The 14,325-nt window shown below is 37.6% G+C and overlaps 1 non-coding gene across 1 annotated transcript; it reads left to right on the top strand.

Annotated features, from left to right (window-relative positions):
• The first annotated feature begins 12,570 nt into the window (after positions 1-12,570).
• LOC127076945 (small nucleolar RNA R71) lies at positions 12,571-12,677 on the top strand. The gene has a single exon (XR_007786952.1). It is a non-coding gene; the product is annotated as a small nucleolar RNA R71 (small nucleolar RNA).
• Positions 12,678-14,325: the final 1,648 nt, after the last annotated feature.

Raw genomic sequence — 14,325 nt, 5'->3', positions numbered from 1 at the left:
TGATGGATTAATGATTGAGGACATTCACATGAGTTCAAATATGCATAAGATGATGAATTAAATAACTTCCCTTGATTTTATTTCATCATGGGCTGAGGTTGCTTCATGAGCAAGGCACAATCAATGCATAGCTGAATTAGGGTTTCCTTGGGAAACAATCCTCAAGCCCTTTGGTTTATCTCGATCAAATTGACAAATTGAGATACTTGGGAGGCATATATGATAATTGAGAACTTTTTGAACCATTGTCATGCTTGCTTTCACTTTCATCTGGCCACTTCAATGGGCATAGGAGCCTCCTAGGAGCCTTGGATCACATGATTGCTCAAGCTTCAAAACAAACAAAGTTAGTGACATATTTTTGTGCTTTTGGTTAGTAAATAAAACAAGAAAAGCAATAATATACAATTCAAGCATGCTTGGTGGTCTCAAACCAACTCACACAAGTCCCAGCCCTAGGGGAAAGAGCCAAGATGCTATGATCCTTGAGGCAAATGCAATGTGCAATGATATGATGCCATGAGGGATCTTAGGGTCAAAATTAGGGTCTTACAGCGGGCACCATGGAAGGGCGCGTTTCTCACCACTTAATTTGCCACCTCAATTAATTAGGGAGATCAAGTGGTCCACGATTTTTTGATTATCTAATTTTTATTTTTATTTCTCCTATTTTTATTAATTCATATTAATTTTAATATTGATCCAAAAAATATGAGAGTTTCACCAAAAAATTTGAATAAAATCCTCTTTCATTTTCTGAATTAAAATTGTCTTTTGGATCATAATTAATATTTTTCATGATTTAATTGATTTTGTGATTAATTTTAATTGTTTAAAAATACTTTTATGTTTCCAAAAATTCAGAAAAAAAATTCTCCAAGGTCCTTTGACCTTGTTTGACCTATGATAAATCTCATGGCCATTTCTTTGGTTTTTTGATGAGGTTTTAGGAAATTGATAAACCATATTTAATTAAATGCATTATTTATATTATATTTAATTAATTAAATTCCAAATAAATTGTGTAGAGCCATTTTAATTGACTTTGTGAGTTTAACTTGTGTTGTTGGGCATTGGTCAAGGTTGATTTGACATTGCTAGGTTAAGATCATTGGATTTAAGGGATTGATGGAATGTACATTCCATATCCCAAAATGAATGAATGATCTTAACTTGGTAAAAGTCCTCCTTTGTCTAATTTGTGTTTGATCCATTCCCCCTTCCCTCTTCATCTCATTCCCATTCTTTATGCATTCATGTCATGGACCTATAATGTCTCTATATCCTAAGGCTAGTTCATTTCAAAATCAACATAAGTATGGATGAGATTAGGCCATCCACTTTGCATATTCTTTTTGTGTGTGGTATGTTTCATGAGCATAGTTCATTATACTATGTCTCTAACATGCATTAACACCAAAATTCTATTGCCCGAGCTCAAATAGTTGTGACTTCTACATAAGTCCAATTACGATTTCTTAACATAGCGCTAAATTTTGACACAAAAAGGCATAGCGTTCTAGTTAGTGAGATTGTAAGTCTCCCCTCTTTCATGGTATTGTGTGGAAACTCGACCTTTTTTCCTTCCTTTGGAAGATGTCTTGGTTCAAGGAACCATGCTTGTGATAAGTGGGTTGAGTGTTCACCAAAGAATGACTTAAAACAAAAGCAAAAGCAATACTAACTTCTAACTCATTAACAACTAACATTTAATTTCAAGTCATTTACTTTTTATGCACTTTAATTTTTAACGCTTTATTTATTGGCCATTATTCATACCATTCAAGTTGTTTATTTTAATGTCATTTTCACTTTGCCCACTTGGACCATATTTTGTGACATATCGTGATTATGTATGTTGTGTTTGTTTGTGTGGTATTTTACCATTAATGTATATAATAAGAACAAAAACTCTAAAAAAAACATTTTGTGTGGACTGTTGGTTTGATTTGAGACAATTGGACTTAGAATTTAGGCAACACTCCCATTGCAAAGGACTTGGCTAATGCTAACTTTCATGAAACAAAATGCTTGTGAATTGAAACTTCATATGATACATAATCGCGACTGAGTAAGTCTATGTGAATCGTGACTGCAAGTGCACAGTCCTATCGCGTAGTTTTAAAGATTACCGAATCCACAAGGACTAATAATTAAACGTATCATTGTCTAATGTTGCTATGTAAATCTAAGGCTGATGATTGTTCTAATACTGGAGGGATGAAGAGAAATAACTATAACTTAAATAGAATAAAGATATGGGATATAGGGGATATCGGTATGTAATACCTCAAACTTTGGGGATTCGATAGATAGTTGGTGGAATCTTATTGGGTAAAATATTCTTCAGTAGAAATTATTTATAAAAAAGACTTAGTCTCACACTCTCGTTTTTATTGACTTTGACCATTTTGAATTTTGAATTTAAAAGTAATTTTTTAATATAAATAAAGTCTAATTAATCCTAAAGCGCTCTCAATGTGTTTAGGATTAATGCCTAGTTTCATCTATCTGGTTAAAATCTCAAACTCTCGTTCTTGTTGACCATAACCTTAGTTGGTTTTGTACTCTCGTACAAAAAACAATTTGATTAAAATAAGAAACTAAAACCGGAAAAATAAGTTTTATAAAAACTAACACCAATTATTTATTGAATCCTGTCGTTTCGACAGTCTTTACATACTGATACCTAAGGGTTTAGCCGGACATAAATCCGGTAACAGACATGGTATTTACGAAATTCAACATGCAATAAGGCATAAATAAATAAAACAGTAATTAAAATAAAACCTAGATTATGAATTAAGAACTAAAACTGAATCTTGAATCTTCGATTAAAATAATTCTGGCAGGGTTTGGCAATGAATAAATCTTACAATTTAATCCCAAATGCATAAATAATAAACCACAATAGTCCCTGATATGGAGAACTATCACTTTTACAAAGTAAGAAAACTGCCTAGAAAACTAAAAGTAAATAATGTTGAATAAAATTAAGTGTAGACTTGAAAACTGGAAGAAGAGAGTCGGCGTTGTGCGAGTCTGAGATGTCCCCTTTTATATATTTTCCATAATCCCTAAGTTGTAGCAAGGTGGGTTGCTTCGTGGCTATAAAGGTGGAGAAAAAGGCGGAAAACTAGGTTGTAGCGGATGCCCCAACCCAAGCCTTTGAATGAGTGGCGAGCGCCACCTTTTTAGCTACAGAAAAACCACTTCTTAAGGCTTTGTGGCGGGAGCCACCTACCCCTTGGGCCAATGTGGCGGGCGCCACACTCCCTAGATAATGGGCGCCACAAGCCTATTTGCTTTGGTGGCCCATTATTTCTTTAAAAGCTTCATTTTCTTTGGTTTTTCTTCCCTCTTTCTTTCCTTTTTGCTATTTTCCATTTTGCTTATGGGAAACCATTTAATCGATAAATACCTCCAATAAACATAAAATACAGCATAATAATAAGTGTTAATCAAGTAAAAAGCAATGCATATGGATCCAAAAATACAATACGTTTTTGCGTTATCAAACTCCCCCATACTTAAACTTTTGCTTGTCCTAAAGCAAATGCCGCGTACATAAAAAGTTTTGTAGAATATTTGTAGCATACCTTATCAGGACTCGTAGAAAACACAGTTGCATTCAGATACTCATTCTAGTCTATAAACTTTACTTTGGTTCAAAATTTTATTAACAGGTACTCACTTCCACACTAAGGGTATCGTTGGAACATACAATCGCAGTGTTGCAACCATAAGTCTCCCTCTTATCCAAACCAATCTGAATCATGTTGTCATGCCTAAACCTACCTTACTAAACCTTCTTTTTATCCTTTTTCATTCTGGCGCAATGACATCCAGCCCGTTATCCTTTCACATTCATAGCAAGATAGTGTGTTAAGGACTATGATCTCATCATTATTTTTTATTTTATTTTCCGCAATTTGGCTCAAATAATAGTTGAAGATGGTTATACCGTTGGGCTAAATGATCGAGTGAGGATCACCTAACTTAGAGGGAACAACATTTTTTATATATTTCGTAATCTTTTCTTCTTTTAAGCCTGAGATCATACACTTATTTGCATCGGCTTCTTGCTTCGTGTGTGCTTAGAATGGTGCTGACTGCTAGATAAACTACTTAAGGAAATATTAAAGGATAGAATTTAAGGCTATGGCATAACAAGTACTCAAATAGATCTTATACTTGGGAGATTTAAGGTGTTAAAATGATACCGATCTTATAAGGTTTTTCCAAATCTCTACAATTCAACCTCAGTTTTATTTATTGTTAAGAATTTTCAAAAGATGTACTATATCTCTAAGTCTAGATTTTTGCGAAAAATTTTGTATGGCTTGAGCAAATAGGAGAATTAGTAAATAAAGGAAACCACGCATAATATTTAACTTGTATGGCTTGCGAAAAAATTTCAACACATTAATATTTAACTCGACTGACACAATAAAAATAATTTAAATCTACCTAGAAAGCGTTAAATAAAAGTGGTAAAGCTTCCTCCCCCATACTTAAACCTTGCATTGTCCCCAATGCAACGACATAAGATAGGAAAGAAAGGTAGAACCTAGGTATCCTGCTACTGGCGCCTTCTACGACGTGTACGTGCACGTCCACTGTTTCCGGCTGGTGAGGTGGCGTGTCGTTTTGGAGATCTTCCACACACATTGTCAATGTTGCCATTTCATCGATCAAGCAAGACATGTTCTGTTCGGTTCTGAAAGCGTAGTCATGATGATCATGCTGCATTTGGCAAAGGATGTGCATCATTTCAGTTTGATGAGCTTCCATGTTTTGGATTTATAGGTCGCGCTAAGCGTCTAATTCGCTACGCTGCAGCAGTTCAACATAGATATCATTAAGAGTGGCTGATGCCACATTTCTTCTTGGTGTGGGAGAAGTTCAACATTTTTAAATGACGTGTGTGTCGTGTGTGGGTTAGTAGCAGGAGAAGTTTTCTCCGGAATTTGATCCTCATCGGTGTCCCCGCCAGCAGCTACATTCTCAGGAATATGTGCGGGGACTTGGTTATCCACTTGATCATTAAGATAACAATAATTATTTGGGTTACGCACATCTGTGCGATTTGGATTTGGGAGGATAAGATCTTGTAAGACATTATTAGCAATCATTAAATTAAATTTATCGTCACTCCTTTGTTTTACTAGTTTCATGCTCCTTGCCATGTCAATGTCAATGGCATGATGCAGGAGCGGGGTTAACCTGGAGAATTTTTCTTCGAGTCCTAGGACTCTAGCTGTGGAGGTTATTAAACCTCCAAAAATAATTGGGCCTCGCTTCGCATTGACAATGGCCTGCATGTGAGATAGCATAAAAGGGACGGTATTCAGCTTTTGTGGCAAAAATGTGGCGAACAAATAAAAGAGTTCTTTTTCGTTCACCTTGGTAGAATTTGCTTGGCCAAACATGGTGCACGCCAATATTTGGAGGAAATATCGAATAGGTGGGTTTTGAATTAAAGTGGCTCTATTTCCCTCAAAACTATGGGTTACTGTACCAGTTATTACCCTCCAAAATGGTTGAAAGGCGCGTTGCCAACCTGCATTATCTGGGACCTCACTCACTACGCCATCCCCATAGTGTTCATCGGCGTACCTTAGAGACATGTACGTCTCCTTTGGTAACTCGCTTGGCTCGCCGTTTCTGAACACTATTTCATATACCCTCATTTGTCCCATAATGGATTTCACACTCCTTGTGTAATAGTGAGAATAGGGCAAGAGAGGAGAGAAATATGTAAATGAGAGGTGTGGTTTGTTGAGGTAATGTTGGTGGTTTATATAGAGATGATTGTGGTTGGAAAATTAATTGGTAAATAAATAGCATTTACGGTTTTTTATGTGTTGGTCAAAGAGTTGTTGAAAATGGTTGAATGGCATTAAGGTATTGTCTTGCATGCAAGGGACAATACCATAAAGGTGATATGAATGGTTAAAATACACAGCCTGCGTGTGTAGGCTTGAGTAGTGGCTTGCGCCACTTTGGTGTTGGTGACGGGCGCCACAACTTTTTATGGCAGGCACCACATGTAGTGTGGTTTCCCATGTGTGTGCCTTTATTTTCCTTGACCACATAATTTCAATGGAATTTAGTTTACCAATAATATATAGTGTATGGGAATAATAAACATGATATAGTGGAATGAAATTTAATCGTAGAATTGACGAATAGAAGAATCTAGTAGATGGGAAAAGAGGCAATAATTTGTCTACTGGAATAAAAAGAAATGAAATAATTAAATAAATCCCAATGTGTGAAAGAAAATAATAATAAAATTCCAAACAATAAAATAAAATAAAAGTCAGTAAATTGGTAATATTCCAATAAATTAGCCATTACGGTGTCTGCTGGTTGGAGGAGCGAACGAGTAGAAGTGCTGGTAAATGTGATCGAGGTTCTCTGTCACTACATTCATAAAGTCATGGAATTCCACGCGCAGGGTGCTCATTCATAACGTCTGTCTGAACAACTTCGATGGCAGCAACATGATCGGTGAGAGGTGCAGCGGGTATAACTGGGGCATGTGATTCAACATCAGAGAGATAATTGTCATAGTGATCATAGATTTGGGGTCGTGGTCCATATAAATCATAGAGCTGATTGTTCCTATCATGTACACTCGTCCTAAGGTCTGGGAGGGTAAACATGTGTACTACTTGGTTGTTAATGAGGAATTCAAACACATTCGGGCCTAGGTTCCTAATGATACCGGTGTTGACACAAAATCGGATGTTCATAGGTCGTATAACCCTGACAAGTGGGTAATGCAGTCCCATTGCATTCACTATCATGGTCACTAAGCCTCCCACTGAGAATGGTCCATAATCTTCCTGTGCTATATAGTACAGATTAGCTATCATGAATGTAGCAGCGTTAACAGGTCAGGCCTCTGATGCACAGTACATTATAAATAGTTTGTATTTGAACACAAAGGTTATGTTCTTTTCCTTTCCAAATAGTGTATGAGCTAGGATCTTATGAAAGTAACGAATGGCAGGGTTATGGATGTTCTCTGATTGCATAAGGTCTGGCTCAAGATGGTTGTTTCGAGTGATGCTACCCCAAAAGAGATCTAATTGATGGTCTACAAGTTTGTCTTCCTGGGTAATGGTAAAGGTATCATAACTATTAGGGCATCCTAGGAGTTCAGTCATTTCTCTGTGGGTGTAGTGGTAATCCATATCAAACAACCTAAAGGTGATTAGGCCTTTTTAAAGTCCAATACCATGGTTTGGCAGGTACACTAGGGAGCTTAGATATTCTAAAGTCAACCTACTATAGGAACTAAATTTTCTCTTGATAGCAAAGGCGTCCTATCCTAGTTGGTTAATTAGGAATGTAACACTGTCTCTTATACCTAGTTTGGTCATGGTGCGTCCATCAGGGTATAAGCTTAGTGTCATTTCTCTCTGAGCTAGAGCCTTAAAACGTCTCCTTTCAGCTCTACCTCTGAAGACTATATTCATGTAATCTACTTGTTGCATTGTGATAGTTAGTAGCTAGATAAAATCAAGTAGATAACAGCATTCAGTTAGTAATGGTCAATAATACAGAAATGTACTGATTAACTTTATGAGAAATAAATAAAGAAAAGAACAAAGAAATGAAAATTAAGCAATAGTAATAATTATAAATTTTGTGATGAAATTAATTAGTTAAAGACAGAGTGTGGGTTGTCTCCCACAAAGTGCTTTGTTTAGTGTTGTAAGCTATATAGAAATAGGATAGGTACTATTATTTCGAATGAGCGTGAGGCTCCGCAAGCTTAAGATTTGCAATGAAATCATTGTTATCAATGTTATGGTAATGTTTCAAACGTTGGTCGTTTACTATGAATTGTTCGCTTGTTTTTCCTTTTATCTCTATTGCTCCATTCGGAAAGATATTGGTAATTTCGAAGGGATCGGACCATCTAGAACGATGTTTTCCGGGAATGAGTCTGAGGCGGGAGTTAAACAGGATTACTTTGTTGCCTTCCTTAAACTCATTCCTTAATATGCGATTGTTGTGCCATTTTTTTGTTCTTTCTTTATAGATTCGGGCATTCTCATACGCATCTAGCCTAAGTTCTTCTAGTTTATGGATATCTAATATACTTTTCTCGCCTGCGGCAGTATAATTGAGATTAAGGGTCTTAATGGCCCAATATGCTTTATGTTCTAATTCTACTGGCAGGTGACATGATTTTCCATAAGCTAGCTTAAAAGGTGTGGTTCCTATTGGGGTCTTATAAGCTGTCCTATATGCCCACAGGGCTTCTGGTAATTTTGAGGACCAATATTTCCTAGAGGTGGCAACTGTCTTTTCTAAGATTTGTTTAATTTCTCGGTTCGAGACTTCTACTTTCCCACTCGTCTGTGGGTGGTAGGGTGTTGCTACACGGTGCCGGACTCCGTATTTCAGTAATAGATTTTCAAAAATCCTTGAAATAAAATGGGAGCCACCATCACTGATGACAAGTCTCGGTACTCCGAATCTAGGGAATAGTATTCGCTTAGAGAGTCTAATTACCACTCGTGTGTCATTCGTTGGAGAGGTTATGGCCTCAATCCATTTTGATACATAATCGATCAGAACAAGGATATACTTGTTACCAAAAGAGGATGGGAAAGGTCCCATAAAATCGATTCCCCAGACATCGAAGACTTCTACTTCCAAAATGCCTTTAAGTGGCATTTCGTCGCATCTAGATATGTTGCCAGTGCGTTGACACCGGTCGTAATTTGTGATCGCGATGTGGACATCTTTCCACATAGTGGGCCAAAAGAGGTCGGCTTGCAAGATCATAACGCAAGTCTTCGAGGTGCTTACATGTCCTCCATAGGGAGCAGAATGATAGTGGGAAATTACGTTTTCTACCTCATCCTCGAGGACACATCGACGGGAAATGTCGTCGGTGCCTCTCTTGAAAAGTAGAGGCTCATACCAATTATAGTGTTTAAGATCGTGGAAGAATTTTTTCTTTTGTTGGTAGGTCAAGTCTGGCGGAAGCACCCTAGTTGCTAAGTAGTTAACGAAGTCAGCGTACCATGGTAGTGTGGTTTGGGTAGAAATTGCTTCTACTACCTCGTTTGGTTTGGTATCCTTATGGGTTAACGCCTCTTTAGGTGTATTGCATTCTAATTGGGCTATAAGTCTTCCGTATGGAAAATCATCGTTTATAGGAACTCGTTCAGGTTCAATACCTTCCATTCTTGAAAAGTGATCGGCTACGACGTTTTCAGTGTATCTTTTACCCTTGATTTCTAGGTCACACTCTTGTAATAGTAAGATCCACATTAGGAGTCTTGGTTTGGCGTTTTTTTTGTTCAACAGGTATCTAATTGCAGCATGATCGATATAGATGATTATCTTTGGTCCTACTAGGTAGGAACATAATTTATCCAGAGCGAACACTATGGCTAAAAGTTCCTTTTCTGTGGTGGCATAGTTCATCTAGGCAGGGTCTAGGGTTCTACTTGCATAGTATATTGCATGAATTTTCTTATCCCTTCTTTGTCCTAAGACTGCGCCTACAGCATGGTCACTAGCGTCACACATGATTTCAAAAGGTAATCTCCAATCGGGCGGTTGCATGATAGGTGTGGTAATAAGAGTTGTTTTCAGTTGTTCAAACACCACTAGGAATTTGTCGTCAACGATGAATTCGGCGTCTTTCATCAATAAGCCAGTCAATGGTTTGGTGATTTTTGAGAAATCTTTAATGAATCGCCGGTAGAAACCGACATGTCCTAAGAAGCTTCGTATTTCTCTTACGGTTTTCGGAGGCTGGAGGTTTTCTATAACTTCTAATTTGGCCTTGTTGACTTCAATCTCCTTGTTGGATACTATGTGTCCGAGCAGGATTCCTTGTCGGACCATGAAATGGAATTTTTCCCAGTTTAGCACTAGGTTCACTTTTACGTATCTTTTTAGTACCATTTCAAGATTTGATAAGCAACCTTCAAAGCTCTGTCCGCATACAGAGAAATCGTCCATGATGACTTCCATGATGTCATCTATGAAATCACCGAAAATTGACATCATGCATCTTTGGAATGTTGTGGAAGCGTTACACAGTCTGAATGGAATTCGTTGGTAGGCGAATGTACCATAGGGGCATGTGAAGGTCGGTTTCTCTTGGTCGTCGGGATGAATAAGAATTTGGAAAAATCCCGAATAACCATCTAGGTAGAAGAAATGAGAAAACTTAGCCAATCTTTCAAGCATTTGATCAATAAACAGTAAAGGAAAATGATCCTTCTGAGTGGCTTTGTTTAATTTTCTATAATCAATACACATTCTACTTCCAGTAATAATTCTTTGTGCTATAGATTCTCCTTTTTCATTATTCACAACTATGATGCCTCCCTTCTTTGGTACGACATGTACTGGGTTGACCCATTGACTATCAGATATCTGGTAGATAATACCTACTTCTAACAGCTTTTGCACTTGTTTCTTTACTACATCACTAAGAATGGGATTTATCCTTCTTTGATGTTCTCTAGAGGTCTTACTGTCTTCCTCTAACATTAAGAGATGCGTGCATATGGAAGGGCTTATTCCTTTTAGATCTGAGATATTGTAGCCTAAAGCAGTTGGGTATTTTCTCAAAACGTGTAGAAGCTTTTCGGTCTCTATCTGCCTGAAGTCTGCATTTACGATTATAGGTCGCTCAAGTTCAGTGTCTAGGAATTCGTACCTTAGATTTTTGGGTAACGTCTTAAGTTCTAGGGTTGGTTTCTTTGGGCAAGGCATATGATCGGGTGTTAGTGCTAAGCATTCGCTTAGGCCGTCATCTTGGTATTCCTTACTTAAATTTTCGTCTTCAAAAGTAGGAGGCCTTGGAATTTTCAGTATTTCGGAGTATGATGTTTGTTCATTCTCCATTTCTCTTATGCATTCTTTGATGACATCTAGTAGACAACATGTGTCGTCTATAGCTGGTGCCTTTAGGAATTGCGTCAAAATAAATTCGACTTTTTCCTCACCAACTTCGAAGGTTAGCTTGCATTTCTTAACATCTATGATAGCTCCGACTGTAGCTAGGAATGGTCTTCCTAATATGATAGGGATGTTGGAATCCTCTTTTATATCAATGATTATAAAATCAGTAGGAATATAGAATTGTCCTATGCGCACCAGAATGTTTTCTATCATACCTACGGGAAATTTAACAGAACGATCTGTAAGTTGTACGGACATCCTCGTAGGTCTTAGTTCTCCCATTTTTAGCCTTTCGCCTATGGACAAGGGCATTAAACTAATATTGGCTCCTAAGTCGCATAGTGCTTTGTCGATGATAAACATTCTGATTACACAGGGTATGGAGAAACTATTTGGGTCTTTCAGCTTAGGAGGCATATTGTTTTGTATTATGGCGCTACACTAAGCAGTAAGTGTAACAGTTTCATTATCCTCTATCTTTTTCTTGTTAGATAAGATTTGTTTGAGAAACATAGCATATCAGGGAATTTGAGTTATGGCTTCCGTAAAGGGTATTATGATATTCAATTGTTTTAGAAGCTCTATGGATTTTTTAAATTGCCCTACACATTTAGATTTAACAAGTCTTTGAGGATAAGGGATAGGGGGTTTATACGATGGTGGAGGCACATAAGGTTCTTCTTTCTCTACGGCCTCTTCATTTTTATCTTCCTCTTGTTCTTCTTCCTTCTCAGTACCTTACCTGGGTCTTGATGCATGGATGGGTTTTGAGTTCTAGGGTCGGTCGGTCCGTCTAGTTCTGTCCCACTTCGTAGTATAATAGCATTTGCATGATCTTTCGGGTTTGGTTGCGGCTGTCCTACAGAAGCAGCAATAGGTGCTTGTTGTTGAGCCACTTGTGAGATTTGTGTTTCCAACATTTTGTTATGGGTGGCTAATGCGTCTACCTTGTTTGCTAACTGCTTGATTTGCTCACTAGTGTGTATGTTTTGATTTAGGAAATCCTTATTTGTTTGGGCTTGGGTAGCTATAAAGTTTTCCATTATTATTTCCAAGTTTTATTTCCTAGGAGCATTTTGAGTATTTGCGGTAGCTTTATGATATCCTGGTGGTACAGTAGGTGCTTGGTTAGGTGCATACAATGCATTATTATTTTTGTACGAGGAGTTAGGATGGTTCTTCCAACCTAGGTTATAGGTATTTGAGTAAGGGTTTCCTTGAGCATAGTTCACCTGGTAAGTGGAGGGTCTTGTGAAGAGTTGACATTCTGGGGAAGTATGCCCTTGAACTCCACATATCTCGCAGTTTGGTGCTACGACAGCCACAGTGGCTGCTGGTGTTATGGTCAAGCTGTTTATCTTTTGAGTTAAGGCATCTACCTTGGAATTGACATGGTCAAGACTGCTTAATTCGTACATGCCGCCCTTCGTTTGAGGTTTCTCTATAAAGGTTCTCTCGCTTCCCCATTGGTAATGATTATGGGCCATACTTTCGATGAGTTGATATGCTTCATTGTTTGGTTTATCTATCAGTGCGCCACCTATGGTGGCGTCTAGTGTCAATATTGTATTGTACAATACACCGTTATAAAATGTGTGACTGATCAGCCATTCTTCTAGACCGTGATGTGGGCATAGCCTCATCATGTCTTTGTATCTCTCCTAGGCTTCAAAAAGTGATTCATTATCCTTTTGTTTAAACTCGTTTATTTGGGCTCTTAGCATAGCCGTCTTACTAGGTGGGAAATATCGGGCTAAGAAGACCTTCTTCAACTTGTTCCACGTAGTAACAGAGTTGGATGGTAGAGACTGGAGCCAGGCTCTAGCTCTATCTCTTAATGAAAATGGGAAAATACAAAGTCTTATAGCTTCTGGCCTGACACCATTCGCTTTCATCGTGTCTGCATATTGCAAAAATACTGACAAGTGTAGGTTCGGATCCTCCGTGGGACTATCGAAAAACTGGTTTTGTTGTACGGTTGAAAACATTAAGGGCTTTAGCTCAAAATTGTTGGATTCGATCGCAGGGGCAGCGATGTTGTTATGTGGTTCATCCTCTGAAGGGATTGCATAATACTTAAGAGGACGGTTTTGCACTCCTTCGGCCATCTCTGGTTAGATAACTGATTCAGAAGTAGGACTGTTAAGGTCAGGAAGATTTACCTTGATACGATGTTCCCGTATCAAGTATCGTATCTGGTGTTCTAATATACGATAACGCTCGGGTTCGTCGAATTGTACCTTTAATTTCTCGCCTTGAGAGCGAGTACTTAGCATACACTCGCCAAATGTAGAAAAGGAAAAAGAATTGTTTGCCTTAGTCTATACTGGGTAACGCTAGAGTTACGAAATCTACTAAATTAGTCCCCGGAAACGGCGCCAAAAGCTTGATCGCGACTTAGTAAGTCTATGTGAATCGTGACTGCAAGTGCACAGTCCTATCGCGTAGTTTTAAAGATTATCGAACCCACAAGGACTAACAATCGAACGTATCATGGTCTAATATTGCTATGTAAATTTAAGGATGATGATTGTTCTAAGATTGGCGGGATGAAGAGAAATAACTATAACGTAAATAAATTAAAGATATGGGATATAGGGGATATCGGTATGTAATACCTCAAACTTCGGGGATTCAATTTATAGTTGGTGTAATCTTATTGGTTAAAATATTCTTCAATTGAAATTATTTATAGAAAGGACTTAGTCTCACACTCTCATTTTTATTGACTCTGACCATACTCCTAAACCAGAATGCTTGGCTCTTGCGGTCTCATTTTGAATTTAAAAGTAATTTTTGAATATAAATTAAGTCTAATTAATCCTAAAGCACTCTCGTTGTGTTTAGGATTAATGCCTAGTTTCAGCTATCTAGTTAAAATCTCAAACTCTCATTCTTGTTGACCGTAACCTTAGTTTGTTTTGTACTCTCGCACGAAAAACAGTTTGATTAAAATAGGAAACTAAAACCGGAAAAATAAGTTTTATAAAAACAATCCCCAATTATTTATTGAATCCCGTCGTTTCGACGGTCTTTACATACCGATACCTAAGGGTTTAGCCGAACATGGATCCGGTAACAGACATGGTATTTGGGAAATTAAACATGCAATAAGGCATAAACAAATAAAAGAGTAATCAAAATAAAACCTGGATTGCGAATTAAGAACTGGAACTGAATCTTGAGTCTTTGATTAAAATAATTTCGGCAGGCATTGGCAATGTATAATCCTTACAATTGAAACCCAAATGCGTAAATAACAAACCTCAATAGTCCTTGATATGGAGAACTATCCCTTTTACAAAGTAAGAAAACTGCCTAGAAAACTAAAAGAAAATAGTGCTGAATAAAATTAAGTGTAGACTTGAAAAC

Source organism: Lathyrus oleraceus, chromosome 4 (genome assembly GCF_024323335.1).
Source record: "Lathyrus oleraceus cultivar Zhongwan6 chromosome 4, CAAS_Psat_ZW6_1.0, whole genome shotgun sequence".
Taxonomy (NCBI): Eukaryota; Viridiplantae; Streptophyta; class Magnoliopsida; order Fabales; family Fabaceae; genus Lathyrus; species Lathyrus oleraceus.
The sequence above is the reverse complement of the archived record's forward strand: the minus strand, read 5'-3'. Positions and strand labels throughout refer to the sequence as shown.